The sequence below is a fragment of the Entelurus aequoreus genome, linkage group LG28 (genome assembly GCF_033978785.1).
Source record: "Entelurus aequoreus isolate RoL-2023_Sb linkage group LG28, RoL_Eaeq_v1.1, whole genome shotgun sequence".
Classification (NCBI taxonomy): Eukaryota; Metazoa; Chordata; class Actinopteri; order Syngnathiformes; family Syngnathidae; genus Entelurus; species Entelurus aequoreus.
This window is the reverse complement of record NC_084758.1, coordinates 29916182-29934652: the sequence shown is the minus strand read 5'-3', so window position 1 is coordinate 29934652 and position 18471 is coordinate 29916182.

Sequence of the window (18471 nt, the reverse complement as noted above, 5' to 3'; positions counted from 1 at the left end):
CTTGTGAACATTGTCGAACTTAGGTTGGATGAGCTCACCACTAGAAAACTGACTGTGTCAATACACAATCATTTAGTTGTCTGTCATATTTTCATTGGCTTTCGAGATTGTTCACCGCTACAGCATTTGATATCAGTTAATATGTATTACTTTTGACCTGTATGAAGTTTCAATGCAGGGAAATCGACCGATTATCTGTAATGAGTTTGCCACAAAACAGAGAGCTTTTGACTTGTTTGTTGTGGATTCGACACTGATACATTGGAGAAATGTGAAGATTTATATTTTAAAGGGAGTTTGTATACTCTGCGTCTTTCCGGATTTTAGCACAGAAGTGTGCAGGGTATGCAAAGCCCTATACACATTGGCTAACATTGGCTATCATTGAATGCTCTAAAGCATTCACATATATGGTTTCCTACTACGTTTTACTAACGTGTTGCAGTGTTGTAAAAATGGGTAGAATAAATATTACATTTAAAGAATTCTGTCATCAAAGATTTGTGTGAGCCTGTAAAACCATGTAATTTTCATAGTAGGCTAATATAGCTAATATAGACACTTACATCATGTGTTGTCTTCCTTATAACACTTATATAAGACTTTTAAAGTAATTTTCATAGTAGGCTAATATAGCTAATACAGACACATAATGTGTTGTCCTCATTATAACACTTATAAGACTTTAAGTCATTTTGATAGTAGGCTAATACAACTAATATAGACACTTATATCATGTCTTGCCTTCATTGTATCACTTATAGAAGGCTTTTATTTTTTTGCAGCTACAGACAGAGTTCTATGTTTTTATTTTTGGTCCAATATGGCTCTTTCAAAATTTTGGGTTGCCGACCCCTGCCCCAGGGCATGTTTGTGGAATTGGAGTCAGGACATGTCTGCTAGCCCCAATATACAATTTAGAATTATTGTTTTGATGCCATTTACATTCTATTATACATTACTTAGAGCTGGGATGTTTCAATTATCTGCATTTATTTGCATGTGTGTACACAGCTAAGTATATATATAACTGTATATATCAACAGCTCTGTAGCAGGCTTGTGCCTATATTGTATTACATTGTGGTCACTTAAGTTGATTTACAATGATTGTTTGTATTAGTTTTGGATCGAAAAACCACACACACACACACAACCCTTGCATGTCTTCAACAGACTGTTGAAACTACAAAACATGGCCATTTTATTATTTCTCCTGCACTCACCTGAACGCATGATTGCTGTCCTGACCCGACACCCTGAAATGATTGCTCATCCATAGTAAAACCAATCATGGTCGTCACTACATTATTCTTTTTTTTTCAATTCAATACAATTGGGACCGTAAGACCTGGACTTCAAGCCGCTAGTTTTTTCCTAGGCTTTGTACCCTGCGGCTTATAAAATGGTGCGGCTAGTTAAAAAAAACACTGCAAATACACTGTATAGGTTTCTTATTGTTTTGTGCTATGGTACTGTTTGAATATTTGCTACTACCACCAAGATCTGCACCCGCGGCGGTATGTATGTATGTATGTATGTATATATGTATATGTGTATATATATATCCATCCATCCATCCATTTTCTACCGCTTATTCCCTTCGGGTCGCGGGGGGCGCTGGAGCCTATATCAGCTACAATCGGGCGGAAGGCGGGGTACACCCTGGACAAGTCGCCATATATATATATATATATATATATATAATTATAATTAATTTTGGCCAAAGGGAGCACATTTTAATTTCTTACACACACTTATTTCAAATGTTGACCATAGGGGGAGCACATTTTAAACCGACACAGTCAATTTGAAAAATCCCTCCTTTTTGGGACCACACTAATTTTGATAGATTTCACCACCAGGGGTGCAAATGAGACATTCTCTATTAAATGCAATAGTCTTCCATGTTGGGACCATGATTTATGTCCTTACTTGTTCACCGGTCCTCATATGGAAACTACTTTTCCTTGTTGATGTCTCAAGAAGGCCACAAATACAAGAACACACACACACACACACACACAAACAAACACACACACACACACACACACACACACACACACACAAGCTTTGTTTGTCATCATAATGGTAGCAATTTGGCAACGTTTAGCTACTAACAATAACTATCATTGCATGTATATTGTATCGTAACAACATGACTGCCAGTTGTTGCTTCTTTGGTAGTGCTTTTGTGTGTACAAGACAGCGGTGAGTTAGAAGCCTGAACGCCAGACAATTTCCTCGAACAGACGACCAATTTTTATCATTTGTAATGGTGCAAAAAATATTGACATTAAAAATGTATACAGTCATGTTCAAAAGTTGACATACACTTGTAAAGAACATAATGTCATGGCTGTCTTTAGTTTACAATCATTTCTACAACTCTTGTTTTTTTGTGATAGAGTGATTGGAGCACATACTTGTTGGTCACAAAAAACATGAAGTTTTTTGTTTTTTTATGAATTTATTATGGGTCTACTGAAAATGTGAGCAAATCTGCTGGGTCAAAAGTATACATACAGCAATGTTAATATTTGCTTACATGTCCCTTGGCAAGTTTCACTGCAATAAGGCACTTTTGGTAGCCATCCACAAGCTTCTGGTTGAATTTTTGACCACTCCACTTGACAAAATTGGTGCAGTTCAGCTAAATTTGTTGGTTTTATGACATGGACTTGTTTCTTCAGCATTGTCCACATGTTCTCAATGGGGTTTAAGTCAGGATTCTTTAAAACCTTAATTCTAGCCTGATTTAGCCATTCCTTTACCGCGTTTGACGTGTGTTTGGGGTCATTGTCCTGTCGGAACACCCAACTGCGCCCAAGAAGACCCAACCTCCGGGCTGATGATTGTCCTGAAGAATTAGGAGGTAATCCTCCTTTTTCATTGTCCCATTTACTTTCTGTAAAGCACCAGTTTTATTGGCAGCAAAACAGGCTCAGAGCGTAATACTACCACCACCATGCTTGACGGTAGGCTTGGTGCTCCTGGGATTAAAGGCCTCACATTTTCTCCTCCAAACATATTGTTGGGTATTGTGGCCAAACAGCTCCATTTTTGTTTCATCTGACCACAGAACTTTCCTCCAGAAGGTCTTATCTTTGTCCATGTGGTGTCAGATGAAACAAAATTGAGCGGTTTGTAAATTTTTGACCACGACTGTTTGTTCCGTTCAAAGACACTTTAAGAAAGTTGCAAACAGCCTGATTTAAATCGGTTATGACCTGAACGAGCCTTTTTCGTGAATGACCAATCCACGGGTGTCTACGTCTGTATGACACTCTTACCTCAGATGTATTTGTGTATCTTAGATTGTGTCCAAAGATCCTTCTCATTCATTGCAAAATCCAATGTTGGTAAAAAGTAATCTGAAAATGATAATAAAATCTAAAATTAATCAGAGCATGCGCTTAAATTGGTAACTAATTTAACTAATATGAATTTATACAAACATGAATCAAGAAAATGTGTCCATGCTTAATGATGAGGAAAAGTAGCCTATATTACAGTGTTTGACTCAGACAATTACAGAGTTAATACCAAGGTTGAAGAAGAAAGTCCACTTATTGTATTCCAATGCAACAAAGTTAAAGGGCAACTGCCCTTTTTTGGAATTTTGCCTATCGTTCACAATCATTATGAAAGACATGACAATGGATGGATTTTTTTATGCATTGTCAATATTAAATAAACGTAAATACAAGTCCGCTTAGAGTGGAACCAATGGGAGCTGCACTATTCCGCCCATAAAAATCCATTAAAATAACCATTCAAAAAGCGCCAACAATTTTCCATTTACATTACGTGACTTGAATATTAACTAAGTATTACTGATATTGTTATTATAAGCGCTAACACAGACAAACTATTTATAGCGGCGCCGCAATCTCTCCCATGTGTCGCTATGTTTACATCGGGGGATATGCTGCTTCCTTGCTCCCTGTAAGTTTATAGTAGATCCTAAATCATGCATGTCCCCTGGACAGAAGAAGGCTGAGTAGGTATTCCGAAAAAGTTGGTACACTTTGACAGCCATTTAGGACCCAAAAATGGCAAGGACGACACAAAAAGATGCTTGGTCCCCCCGCCGCTCCCCAGCCTGTTTTTTCATGAGGATTATAAGTAGGGATGGGAATCGATAACCGGTTCTTGTTCGGGACCGGTTCCCAGAGTATCAATTCCTTGAAATCGCTTGCCATTTTGTCTATTGATTCCATTAACGGTTCTTCCGGGTGAGGATGACGTCAGTAATGGCGGAGTGACATCAGGCGGCATCAGAGAACAACAATGGCGGAACAAATGTGAAATGAATAAGTTATATAAACTCATTACATGCAACGTGACATATGTCAAGCCTTTATTTATTATAATTTTGATGATCATGGCTTACAGTTTTTGATAACCACACATTTTCTGAGATTTTCAATTTAAGGTTTTCCTAAACTGTAAGCCATAATCAACATTATATCAAAAGAAAGCTTGAAATATTTTGTGTTGCATGTTATAAGCCTATGTCTTTATATTAGTTTCACCTTGTAAATGTAAACAAATCTTTGCACGGTATATTATGTTACAAAATGTTACATTCTTGTGTAATTTCCACATACATTTTATTTTGTTAAATTCTACAGAATTTATTTTCAAAATATTTTTTCTATGCTATGTGCGTTTAAAGACCTCATTGGTGGCTTTGTAAGGTCATTTTCGCTCGAAACTAAACACAATTGAAGCTAAACCACCTTTTTTCTTATCTTTTTATCCAAATAAGAATCGATAAGAGAACCGATGAAGGACCGAATCGTTAATGAATCGGAACCGGAAAACATTTTGCCAATTCACATCCCTAATTAGGAGTCATTCTTTACCTAAATGAGAATATATGAACATCCCAGCAGTCATAATCCTAATGACAGCAGCCCCTCTACAGTAAGTGATTATTTATTATGTTAGTTGGCTCTCATGAAGTCTGCAGTGAGTTTTAATCAGTGATGAAGAAAAAAACAAAGTTTTTGAAATTAATGCACCAATGTATGCTTAAAATAATCACAATATGTGAATATTAAATTGTATTAGATAATCTGCATGCTACGACATTACATATATACTTACATCATGTATATAAAACCTCAATGGAGGTGTTTGGATGTGTTTTTAAGGGCTTTGCAGGCTGAATTGCACAGCTCAAATAGGCTCCATTGTAAGATGACTTTTGATCACATATATTTAATATTTAGAATATAGAAAAGAAAAAAAATAAAAGAAAAGAAAAAATATATATATATATATATATATTTATATATATATATATCTCCATCGTCATGTTTCTCATAATGATTGTGAACGATAGGCAAAATACCCCAAAAAGTGCTGTTCCCCTTTAAGGCTGGAAACATAAATATAAGAAAACACAGTATGAATAATCCGGATTACCCCCAAAACCAACATCAAATATTATTAATTCCATGTCTGCCATTTTCTGAAGGTTTAATGAAAATGTACCTATATCTTTTTGAGTTATGTTGCTAGCAAACAGACTAACTAATAAGCAAGGAGGTAATAAATACAATGTGGTGCTTACATTTTTCAAGCAAACATATGAAGTCCAGTACCCTTGAAATTAAATTAGAATACCATATTTTCCGGACCATAGGGCGCGCCGGATTATAAAGCGCACTGCCGATGAATGGTCTATTTTTGATCTTTTTTCATATATAAGGCACACCGGATTATAGGGCACATTAAAGGAGTCATATTTTATTTATTTTTTTCTAAATGTAAAAGACTTCCTTGTGGTCTACATAACATGTAATGGTGGTTCTTTGGTCAAAATGTTGCATAGATGATGTTTTACACATCATCTTCAAGTCGCTTCTGGATGCGTCGTTTTGTGGGCGGTCTTATTTACGTGGCTCACCTTCGACAGCGTCTTCTCCCCGTCATCTTTGTTGTAGCGGTGTAGCGTGCAAGGACGGGAGTGGAAGAAGTGTCAGAAGATGGCGCTAACTGTTTTAATGACATTCAGACTTTACTTCAATCAATAACGGAGCAGCATCTCCTCATCCGGAAACAACAGGAAATGTGTCCTGTGAAAAACCGTCCGACCGTAACTCTCTAATAACTGAAGTTCCTTGGGTGAATAATGTAAACTCACTACACCGGTATGTTTTAGCACTTTCATGGCGAGTTTACTGACAGATATAAGTAAGAACTTTACACTACTTTATACTATAAATGAAACAGCTGAGGATGAATGTCCCATAACAAGAAGATAGAGAAAAATGAAAATCTTATAGACTACGGTGTCAGAACAGACTACAAAGGCGGACGCGCGCAATTTTTCAGGATTTATACATATCAGCAGGCACCAGAGGGTAAGAAAAGTTTATTTTGCATAATATTGTGAAACAAAACATTAGATATGTCTTACCTTATACACACACCATAATAATACTCCTATGTTGAAGCACATCAAGCGGTTTGGCTTCATAGCTTACCAAAGTCGTACTAAAACATTTTGATAGATTTTTGAGCGTCGTGTGTAATGTTCTATATTTTCAATGGAACATATAAAATGTGGTGTTGTTTACTTGAGTCGTATTGCCATCATATTGCAGTGTACACGTATCTGTTTGACTGCCATCTACTGGTCACACTTATCATTACACCACATAATAAATAAAATACCTTCAAGGTGGGTAAGCTCAACCAAACGTATGACTTATATTAGGCGCACCGGGTTATAAGGCGCACCGTCGAGTTTCGAGAAAAAAAAATATATATATAAGTGTGCCTTATAGTCCGGAAAATACGGTACTGAATTTAAATGAACACTTTTGTCCAAAAAAAAGTCAATCTAAGTTGGCTTTGTTATCTTTGTAAATACATCATTTTGATTCAGCTCTTGGAGAAAGATTGCCAAATTCCCTCAAAATTCATCTCAATTAGATTAACCGTCCGAGAACATGTGGTAACAGCTGGGGTGGACTACAAGTCACGCTCCGATGTTGGTCATTTTGGGCCACTCTCAAAGTTCATGATCCAGTGGGTGTTTTCATCGATTGCGTGCACAATGACCAGCTGATTAATCAGGGGCCTTTTACCTACTCCCGGTGCATTGATTAAAGCCGTGTGCCAGACGCATGATGGATTGGATCATTTAGAAATCTACTTTGTAGCTTTGTGGCTGGAAATGAAAGCTGTGACTTTGTCTGCTCCGTTGCCGGACACGATTTCAGCGTTTAGAACATTATTGTAGTATCGAGCCTTGTTTTTGAGTCACTTATATATATTACAGAAACGAGGTAAAATGTGAGACGGGCTGATTAGGTCACAGATTGCCCTGATACGTTTATATGTCTGGGATAGTTCAATTATCTGTCGGAGTCGATCAGCCTAACTCCATCGCTACGTGTCGTCACGATGTTCTTCTTCTTCTTCCTTGGCAGCGTTGATGTCTTAATATTTGCAGACAAATGCTCTTGTTTCTGTGTTTAATGTCTTCAACAGACATCAATTAGGTGTTTTGTATAAATTGGTTATGTTGTCCATTATTAATTGCGGTCTCAAGTCTTTGGACAAGCCTCCATAATCTATGTTTCGCCAGCACTTCATGAATGATGTGAACTGCTTGATGTCTTTCAATCAATCAATCAATCAACTTTTATTTATATAGCGCTAAATCATGAGTGTCTCAAAGGGCTGCACAAGCCACAACGACATCCTCGGCTCAGATCCCACATCAGGGCAAGAAAAAAACTCAACCCAATGGGATACAATGAGAAACCTTGGATTTAATCTTAATCCAAACCTTTCAGCGTTTGGATAAAGAAATTACTGCTCCGGTTTAAAAAAAAAAAAAAAAAAAAATCTACTTTAAACGGGTCATGTTAGGAATTTTTTCTACATTTAAAACACTTCCTTGCACATAACATGTAATTCTGGTTATTTGGTTATGTTTTACAGACCATTTTCAAACCGCTTTCAAGAGGCGCCGTTTTGTAGGCGGTCTTATTTACGTGCCTCCACTTTGACAGTGCTTACAGCACTTCCATAGCGAGTCTACTGAGAACTTACAACAATAATTATGACGAACATCTTGAACCCTTTTTTTTTTTTTTTAGATGAATATTATGTATGTATTTAATATTTGTTAACTTACTATGGTATATTATTTATTTGTTATTTATTCACTGTTCTGTTACAGAGAACAAGGAAATGGGAGAACATTGCTATGGAATGAAAAGTGATAGGATTAAATAAGCTCAGCTTCTTCCTACTCCTATTCGGACGTGCTGTAGTGCAACAACTTAAAATACACTATATTGCCAAAAGTATTTGGCCACCCATCCAAATGATCAGAATCAGGAGTCCACAGGTGTATAAAATCAAACACTTCAGCATGGAGACTGTTTCTACAAACATTGGTGAAAGAATGGGCCGCTTTCAGGAGCTCATTGATTTCATGAAATTTGGTGGAGGAGGAATTATGGTGTGGGGTTGTTTTTCAGGAGTTGGGCTTGGCTCTTTAGTTCCGGTGAAAGGAATTTTGAATGCTCCAGGGTACAAAAACATGTTGGACGATTCCAAGCTCCCAACCTTGGAGCGGGCCCCTTCCTCTTCCAACATGACTGTGCACCAGTGCACAAAGCAAGGTCCATAAAGACATGGATGACAGAGTCTGGTGTGAATGGACTTGACTGGCCTGCCCAGAGTCCTGACCTGAACCCAATAGAACACCTTTGGGATGAATTAGAACAGAGACTGAGGGCCAGGCGTTCTCGACCAACATCAGTGTGTGACCTGACCGATGCGCTTTTGGAAGAATGGTGGAAAATTCCTATAAACAAACACTCCGCAACCTTGTGGACAGCCTTCCCAGAAGAGTTGAAGCTGCAAAAGGTGGACCGACATCATTTTGAACCCTAAGGGTTAGGAATGGGATGGCACATATGTGAGTCAAGGCAGGTGGCCAAATACTTTTGGCAATATAGTGTACGTGATGCATTACATGTATATATAAGTAGAACTATACGCTACTTTGTATTAGAAATAGCAAAAGCGGGGGATTCATGTGCATGTACGAGCCAGTCTACCTTACAGCAAGAGGATAGAGAAAAAGAAGGAGCTTATTGACTACATCGTCAGACTACAATGGCGGACACACGCAAATCACTGAGTAAATTCAGACCATATATGGATAATCTGCTGACATCACAGGACTAGAAAACGTCTCAGGGCAGAGCAAATTCCAAACGGCTAGTTTAGAGGAAGCATGAAGGAAGGCAAGATTGTTTTATAAATGTCACCGCAATGCCTCCACGATTTGATGTCAAATATTCAGGACACCACAGCCAGTACCAATAGGTAAGACAAGTTGGTTTTGCATAATGGGGCCCCTTTAAGACCAAGGGTTGGCCCACAAAAACACTGCTCTTGTTATCACTTTCACAGCCCGTGCTTACTACATTAGTACTAGCTGTCTTTTCCTAAAATGGGCTGTTTATAAATAAATAAATAAATGGGTTATACTTGTATATCGCTTTTCTACCTTCAAGGTACTCAAAGCGCTTTGACAGTATTTCCACATTTACCCATTCACACACACATTCACACACTGATGGCGGGAGCTGCCATGCAAGGCGCTAACCAGCAGCCATCAGAGGCAAAGGGTGAAGTGTCTTGCCCAAGGACACAACGGACGTGACTAGGAAAGTAGAAGGTGGGAATTGAACCCCAGTAACCAGCAACACTCCGATTGCTGGCACAGCCACTCTACCAACTTCGCCACGCCGTCCCGATTTGCAACTTTTACGCAGATGCAAGAGGGCGCTAACTTTCTAATGTGTTTTAAGCATTATGTCACACCCTCTTACGGCTGTCAGGCAACACACATGCATTAGCTTTGTGTGTTGTGAGCTAATGATAGGGATTTGGATTGCTAATGTTAGCTGTCATTGAATGCATATTCTATTAAAACAAGAACATGAGTGCAAATTGTTAGTTGCTTTTCTTGGACTGCTTTTTACAGAATGTATGTGCAGGATGCTCATGATGAAAGGAATGAGCTCGGGTGGATGATACTGGTAATTTTGGTATCGATACGATAGCAAGTAAATATAGGGTAGGTGTCGCTGATACTAATGCCGATACCAATACATTTGACGTTAGCTGGGTTTCCATTGCAGTTTTAAAAGCGATATTTCAAAAGTTTCGAAAAAAGTCATTTGAGACTTGTAGGTGTTCCCATTAAAGGGTGTTTTGCGTCATGAGCCGTAATTCTCGTAAAATCTTATCTTGCCAGACTCCACTTTGAGGAAGGTATTGCAGCCACTGCTCCGTGATTTCAATCGATGATGAAGGCAGCGAGTGATTGCTCAAAGGCAACGTCCTTGCAGCCCCCTTGACATTGTTCAATGATGTAGGTCTCTCTGAGCCTGCGGGTTGGCCTCCGGTGCGGCAGTGCCGCCCCGCTCAACCCCAGCCAAACAATCGGAAGCGAGACCAAGAAGACCTGTCTTCCCTAGTTGACCTGCATTGGTGCCCCGTTGGTTCAGTGTTTTATATGATCTCTAAAAATGCGAAAAAAGTGTTTTCATCATGCTTTTGCGAAAAACTTCAATATCAAAACGTCTGAAAAACCACCTCATGAGAGCGCGATTTGTCTTTAGATATATGAGAGGGTTTTTCGAAATATGGGTGTTTCCATTAGCAGTTTCTTATTGTGATATTTAGGTTTTGCGCAATTTCTAGGGGTGATGGAAACGCAGCTATAGACATTAAATCATTTTGTAAATGCAGTTAGATGATTGTGATTATAAAAACATAGTTAAAATATGTTATGCAAAAAAAATAAAGTTTTTGTAACTATGTATAATCCAAAACAATTTACAGTAATAGTAAATATATGTAAAAAAGTATATATTCCCTTTTTACGGTCTATGACACACATTTGTCAGGACGAAAACTGACTATTGCAAAATAACAAATGAATTAACAATGTAACACAAATATAAATATTAAAATGTAAACATAGCAATTATTGTAACTTTCATTACCCGCGGATATTTTTGAAAAACAAAGTCATAAGTCATCAGTGGAGCATGGAAAGGAAGGATAAAGCATGCCTCAGTTAACAAAATCAAAATCGAGGAACTTGAGAAACTGCAACAAAAATAACCATCAAATTACGCTGGTATCAATCCGATACCAATACCCACCTTTGAATCGAAACTGTCAGTATTTAGATTGATTCCCAAGAACAAGCTGCTGATTGCTAGCCTTACATGTGGGATTCATCCATGAGTTATTCTCATTGTCTTGTCAGAACCACCGGTGCTTAAAACATTGGGCTTTAAAACAATTTGGATCATCCTGGTTTGAACCCTGCTAGCAAGTCTTTCTAATTGCCCAATCACCTTCTCAGATCAGGTTTTATTCTACTGACAGGTTATCGTATGAAATCTGTTTTCATATTTCTGACGTTCATAGAAGCTTTCATCAGCTATGAAGATCCAATCGGATCTTCCCGCACAGGTTTGAACCCTGCTCCCAGCGTTGACTCTTAATTTGCCAACCTCCCAGATCTGGTTGGCAATCCAAATGCTCTGCAGATTACAACGCTGTTTTCTTTCCCTTGACCACTTTTCCGATGTACATGTCTTTCCCTATTCTCTTTGTTATTAATAAAATGTTATTACTCGAGACAATTAAGTAAGTAAGTACATTTTATTTATGAAGCGCTTTTCACAGATAAAATCACAAAGCCCTGTACAAAACATAGGTTCAGTAAAACAACAATTCAAATAAAACAACAGGGGCAACATCATAAAAATGATACAAAGTGGATAAAACATTTTAGTTAAAAGGTGCATTAACTCAAAGCTTTTCTAAAAAGAGAAGTTTTCAAATGTTTCCTTAAAGTTTCAACACAGTCAAGATCACGGAGGGGCTGGTGCAAATTGTTCCAGAGTCTGGGAGCTATAGCCTGGAATGCCAGGTCTCCACGGATTTTAAAACAAGTTTTTTGGGATCTTTAGAAGACCCTGGCCTAAAGACCGGAGGCTGCGCCCTGAAGAGTAGGGCCATAGCAAATCAATGATGTACATGCAACGCACGGAATGGCAGGACTAAAATTTGAAACTCAATGCAGAATTGAACTGGAAGCCAATGTAGAACGGGGGTGATATGGGCTATTCTGGGTGCACCGGTCAAAAGTCTGGCAGTCACATTTTTTACAGTCTGAAGTCTCCTTAACGTGGACTTGTTTAAGAAAGTGAAAAGAGAATTGCAATAGTCAATACGAGACGAAATGAACGCGTGAATGATAATTTCGAGATCCAATTTTGACAACAAATTTCTCACTTTAGAAATATTTCTGAGAAGATAAAAACAGTTTTTGGTCCGTTGACGACAGTGACCCTCCAAAGACATTGACTGATGAAACACAACCCCAAGGTTTCTGATGCTGCTTTTAACAGATGCACCCAGAGCACCAAGGGAGTTCTTGATCAGGGGGATCTTTTTATCGGGAGCAATTATCAGAGTTTCCGTTTTGTTTGAATTTATCTGGAGGAAATTTGAGGACATCCAGTTTAATTAATGTTGTATCTTAGTGATTAGAGGGTTCAGAATCAATCATATGTGACGTGCAAGGCAATATTGTGCAGTGAGGCCAGTTTTCACCTTCTTCGGGCTGCCGATTTTGTTTCTGCAGAATGTCAAAACTAAGTCACATTCACTCTGCTCAGAAAGTTTTGCAGCACTGGAAAAAGTCTTTAAAAATGACAAGCCTCCTCACTCGGCCTCAATTAAATTGCATCACAGAGACAATGAGTTTTGTGGCCCCGCTTCCAGTGAAAGGCATTAAACCAATGAAAAGGCTCGATGAGTACCACTGAAGCCCTTTGACTGAACCTCAGCAACTAAGACTTCAGAACAAGTTCAATCACTTCAAAGTGTGAAATGGGCATAGAGCTTTCCATATCAGAGTCTCTGTTCACGCCATACAGTGCAGTGATTATCGGGACCGCAGCAAAAACATCTCATTCCGCTCCGGTCAAATCATATCCTTGGGAACCTTTAATTAAGACCATCGCCTCGGGCCAGACAGACTTTTCCTCCTAAACCATTAACCTTGGACATTGAAGCCTCTGCTGTTGTAATTTCACTGTGTTGATCAAGGTTAATTGTTTTGCTGACCACACATGCTCGTTATCGCTGTCAAGCTGCCTCAATCCCATGGACGTCAGCTGCCACGTCTGCATCACGTTAGCTTCACAGTTATTAGCTTCGGATGGACAGAAGCTTTCAGATTGGAAACAATTAAACCGAATCAAATTGGTAAATTTAGCTCATGGTGGAATCTTCAACATAGAATACAGTTGTCAGCTTCAATACAGAAAACATTTTTACTTTGATTACATTTTTTTAAAGCATTTTCGGGCTAGCGTAACGGAGGCCAGCCAGTGGGGCTGGGCCATGTGTATGTTAGTAGCTCCGGCTTATAGCTTGGGAGCTAGCACACTCGTTTCTCATGCAGACGACCCAGTTTTGAGTGCCAGAAAAAGCAGGATCCGAACCACGCGGGTTACAGTGGTGCCGTGACCCGGATGAGAGTGAGGTTTAAGGGGGTGAGGTGTGTAAGTTGGTAAAACTCACTACCCTGACAACCTCAAGAACAGTACAGGCTATCGGGTTGATAGCTCTGGATTTAGCTCGTCTCTCATGCGGACAACACATGTTGGAGTACCGGGCGTAACAGAAAAAAGCCGGGACTGAACCAGGCGGGTTACAGTGGTGCCGTGACCCGGACGACAGTGAGCTAAGTGAGTGTAACAGAGGCCAGCCTGGGATATGTGTAAGTTGGTAAACCTCACTCCCTGACAACCTCAAGAACAGTGCTAGCTATTTGGGGTGCTCAAAAAAATTAATTCACAACCAAATTGCAATTCTTATTCATCCCCATTCTAAATCGATTCATAACTTTCAAAAATATATAAAAACATTTTTAAAACATATTTTTTCTTTTTCTTATTTATTAGCATGTTTTTAAAATTATGTTTTTAGGCCATCTCCATGCAACCAGAAATAGATTTTCTAACCTGCCTCGTCATTATAATTATTTGACCAAATAATACATTAAATCAAGGGTGTCAAACTAATTTTAGATCGGGGGCCACATAGAGAAAAATCTACTCCCAAGTGGGCCGAACTGATAAAATCACGGCACGATAACTTAAAAATAAAGTCTTGGAGTCAAGCTTTCCTTGACATTATTCCTCTGATCAGTTTGAGTCGAGTTACCTCCAACCCATGTCCTCTACTTCTACCTGTGGGGGTTTCTTACCAGATGTTGTTTATGTTTGCATTATCCCTCTTAAAATCCAACTGCTGCTGTCTTTTAAATTCTCCAAAGTCCTGGGGGCAAAACTCCCCGCTCCGGACGAGCTGTGATGGACATTTGCACGTTTGCCCTTAGTAGAATAATCCTCTACAGGATTCTGTGACCAAATACAAATACATGCAATCAATATTGCATGTATCACATTCAATATTGGTATCAGGGGCAACACTAATACATACACACTTAACGTAAAAGCCCGGGTGGTGTAATGGTACACGCTGCTATTGTGCTAACTATTGTGCCAAAGGCCGCATGGACTAAACATTGGAGATGGGGGGTGACATCAAGAAGGGCATTTCTCGTAAAAACATAGCCATAAAAATGTGTAGTGACCTAATAGGAAAAGCCAAAAACAACAACTTATGTGAAGTAAAAGGCCACAAGTATCCGCTCCATATAACATTTCCCACTGGAATTCATGTCCACGACCATTAACTAATGGACTTTGAGCGGAATCTAATTACTTTCCTTGCTATCGTGTCAGCTTTGCAGACGCTCCCAGATTCTGCGGGAGACTCCCGAACATTGCCCTTGTCTCCCAACATCTTGACTGGAGTTAAAAATCTCCCCGACTGTGATGTATTTGTGTGAATATACAGTACTATCAAATTATAAAAAAAGAAGAAACAAATATAGTGTGAAAGTGCTATGTTAGGGGACCTGTTATGATTGTGCTATATTTTTAAAACACTGTAATGGCCGCTATTTGGTCAAAATGTTGCAGTTGCATAGATTTTTCTGTAAAGACATATCATCAAGCCACTTTTTGGCTCCCTCTGGAAACAAGCCATTTTGAGAGGCGGAGTTGTTAGATGCAAATGAACCCTTCCTCACGTCGCCCTCTCACTCCCCTTTATCTCTGCCCTGGCAGCCATGTTTGTAGTTTGAAAGAGAAGTTTACCGCAATATACCATATTTTCCGGACCATAAAGCGCACCATATAAGGCGCATTAAAGGAGTCCTACTATATATTTTTTTTCTAAATGTAAAAGACTTCCTTGTGGTCTACATCAGTGGTCCCCAACCTTTTTGTAACTGCGGACCGGTCAACCTGGGAAACTTTGTCCCACGGGGGGGGGGGGATATGGTATTTTTATTTTATTAATATTTTTTGTCATAAAAAAATACACTCGTGTGCTTACGGACTGTATCCCTGCAGACTGTATTGATATATATTGATATATAATGTAGGAACCAGAAATATTAATAACAGAAAGAAACAACCCTTTTGTGTGAATGAGTGTAAATGGGGGAGGGAGGTTTTTTGGTTTGGTGCACTAATTGTAAGTGTATCTTGTGTTTTTTATTTTTATTTAATAAAAAAAATAAATTTAAAAAAAAAATATATATATATTTTTTTTAATTTATTGTGCGACCCGGTACCAATCGATCCATGAACCGGTACCAGGCCACGGCCCGGTGGTTGGGGACCACTGGTCTACATAACATGTAATGGTGGTTATTTGGTCAAAATGTTGCATAGATGATGTTTTACAGATCATCTTCAAGCCGCTTTCTGACAGTTGCTTCCGGATGCGTCGTTTTGTGGGCGGTCTTATTTACGTGGCTCACCTTCGACAGCGTCTTCTCCCCGTCATCTTTGTTGTAGCGGTGTAGCGTGCAGAAGTGTCAAAAGATGGAGCTAACTGTTTTAATGACACTCAGACTTTATTTAAAGCAGCATCTCCTCATCCGGAAACAAAAACACCGGAAATGTGTCTCGTGAAAAAAACGTCCGACCGGAACTCTCTAATAACTAAAGTTCCTTGGGTGAATAAAGTAAACTCACTACACCGGTATGGTTTAACACTTTCATGGCGAGTTTACTGACAGATATAAGTAAGAACTTTACACTACTTTATATTAGAAATGGCAACAGTGGAGAATGAATGTCACACAACAAGAAGATAGAGAAAAAGAAGAAGTTTATTGGCACGGACTACAAAGGCAGATGCGCACAATTTTTCAGGATTCATGCAGATCTCAAATACAGATCAGCAGGTACCAGAAGGTAAGAAACGTTGCTTTTGCATAATATTGTGAAACAAAACTCCAGATAGTGTCTTACCTTATACACACACCATAATAATGTTGAAGCACATCAAGCGGTGCGGCTTCATAGCCTACCAAAGTCGTACTAAAACATTTTGATAGATTTTTTCAATGGATTACATCAAATGTTGGTGTTGTTTACTTGAATCATATTGCCATCATAGTGCCGTATACACATACACATATATATATATATATATATATATATATATATATATATATATATATATATATTTATATATATATATATATATATGTTTTACTGCCATCTACTGGTCACACTTATCATTACACCATGTACCAAATAAAATTGCTTCAAGGTCTGTAAGCAAAACCAGAATTAATCCGTACATTAGGCGCACCGGGTTCGAAGGTGCGTTGTCGAGTTTTGAGAAAAAAACAAATATCTAAAGTGTGCCTTATAGTCCGGAAAATACGGTACATGAATATATATTACTCTAAGCTGCAACATAAAAGTGATGGATTTTTAGCATCCAACCATATATGTACAACCCAGAGTCAGACCCGGAGCAAAAAAAGAACAGAAGAAGAAACTCAAGAAGAAAGGCTTGAAATTAACGCATCTCAATGGTTGTGTGTCGCGCCGTTAATCTTATCCCTAAATGTAGTTTTTAGGTAAATAATTATTTACATTGCCGTTGGTTGGTGAAAAAACATACATTTAATGTACCGTAAGATTTTTTTTGTTAAAATAAAGCCAATAATGACAACTTTTTGTGGTCCGCTTTATTTAGAAAAATACCGAAAAGTACTGAAATACCTTTGGTACTGGTAGCAAAATATAAGTATCGGTACAACACTAGTACACACCCACCGAGCACCCACTGGCAGAAATGCCCACCCCACTTTTTGAGAAAAACTGAATGGATAGTCTACCATGCATGTTTTTAGGCTATGGGAGGACGCCCATGCACACACACGGAGAACATGCAAACCATTCTGTAATGCTCAACCCCCCCGCCCCCCGATGATCTCCTGACTGTGGAGCCAACATGCTAACCACTATGTCACTGTGCAGAAACACCAAATGTTGGCAGCTCTGTAGCGTGCGACCATTCGGCTCCACAATCTGTTCTGTAAGCGGACTTGTCAAATGCATGATGTTGAGGTCGACTGCATTATTTCGTTCTTTAGTGTAACAATTTGGAGCCAGTTTGCATGTCGAAATGAGCCCGTGTCAAGATGAGTCGTCCACCTGCAAATGTGCCACATCAATCATAGCTGATGCACTAATGAACATTGAGCAGAAGCTAGAAGAGGGGAGTCGTTGCACCCCCATCAGGCACATTTGCGACTGCCCGTGCCCTTCGCCTTCTTCGCAAATCTTAATAGATGCAGGGTTTTGTCGCTCGGAGAATTCTCGCTTCCCACTGTGAAGAGTTGAAGACGTCACCCAGAACTCAAAACCCCTGCAGACAAGCGGGCGGAAATTGTGACAACATGCGGGAATAAAAAGAAGAAAAGTGGTCTAGTCAAGTTCACCAGAGATCTAGCAAGTGAAAAAAAGTATGGAAAAAAAAAAATGTCAGCGCATATAAGCTCATTTTGCATGCAAATCCAGTTTTGGTAGAAGTTGACACCAGAGAAGGTGATGTGTTACATGAAAGAAGGTTTTCAATGGAAGCAGGAATGTTGTGTTTGAGTATAAGCCTGCTTCAACAATTCACGTCCAAGTGAGAACCTGACTTGTTTTGTGGGTAGAAAGCTTCCTAAACCGGCTAAGGTTCTCCAGGGTAAATCCCACCTAACCTTATCCTTGTCCACACACACAATGGTCGTTTAAGACCCCCTTCCCCTTCCGCCCACCGGCGCAACGCGACCTTGTACGCATGCTTGGAAAATGCACACGTCATAGTCTACTAAAGATATTTAATTTGTTTTGACATACTACTTATGTTTTAAACCCACACGCCAACTATGGTTGTAGTCTGATAACAATTAAGACATAGCTCCGGAGTAAATCCGAAGTTACACACCAGTTACTTAGTACTT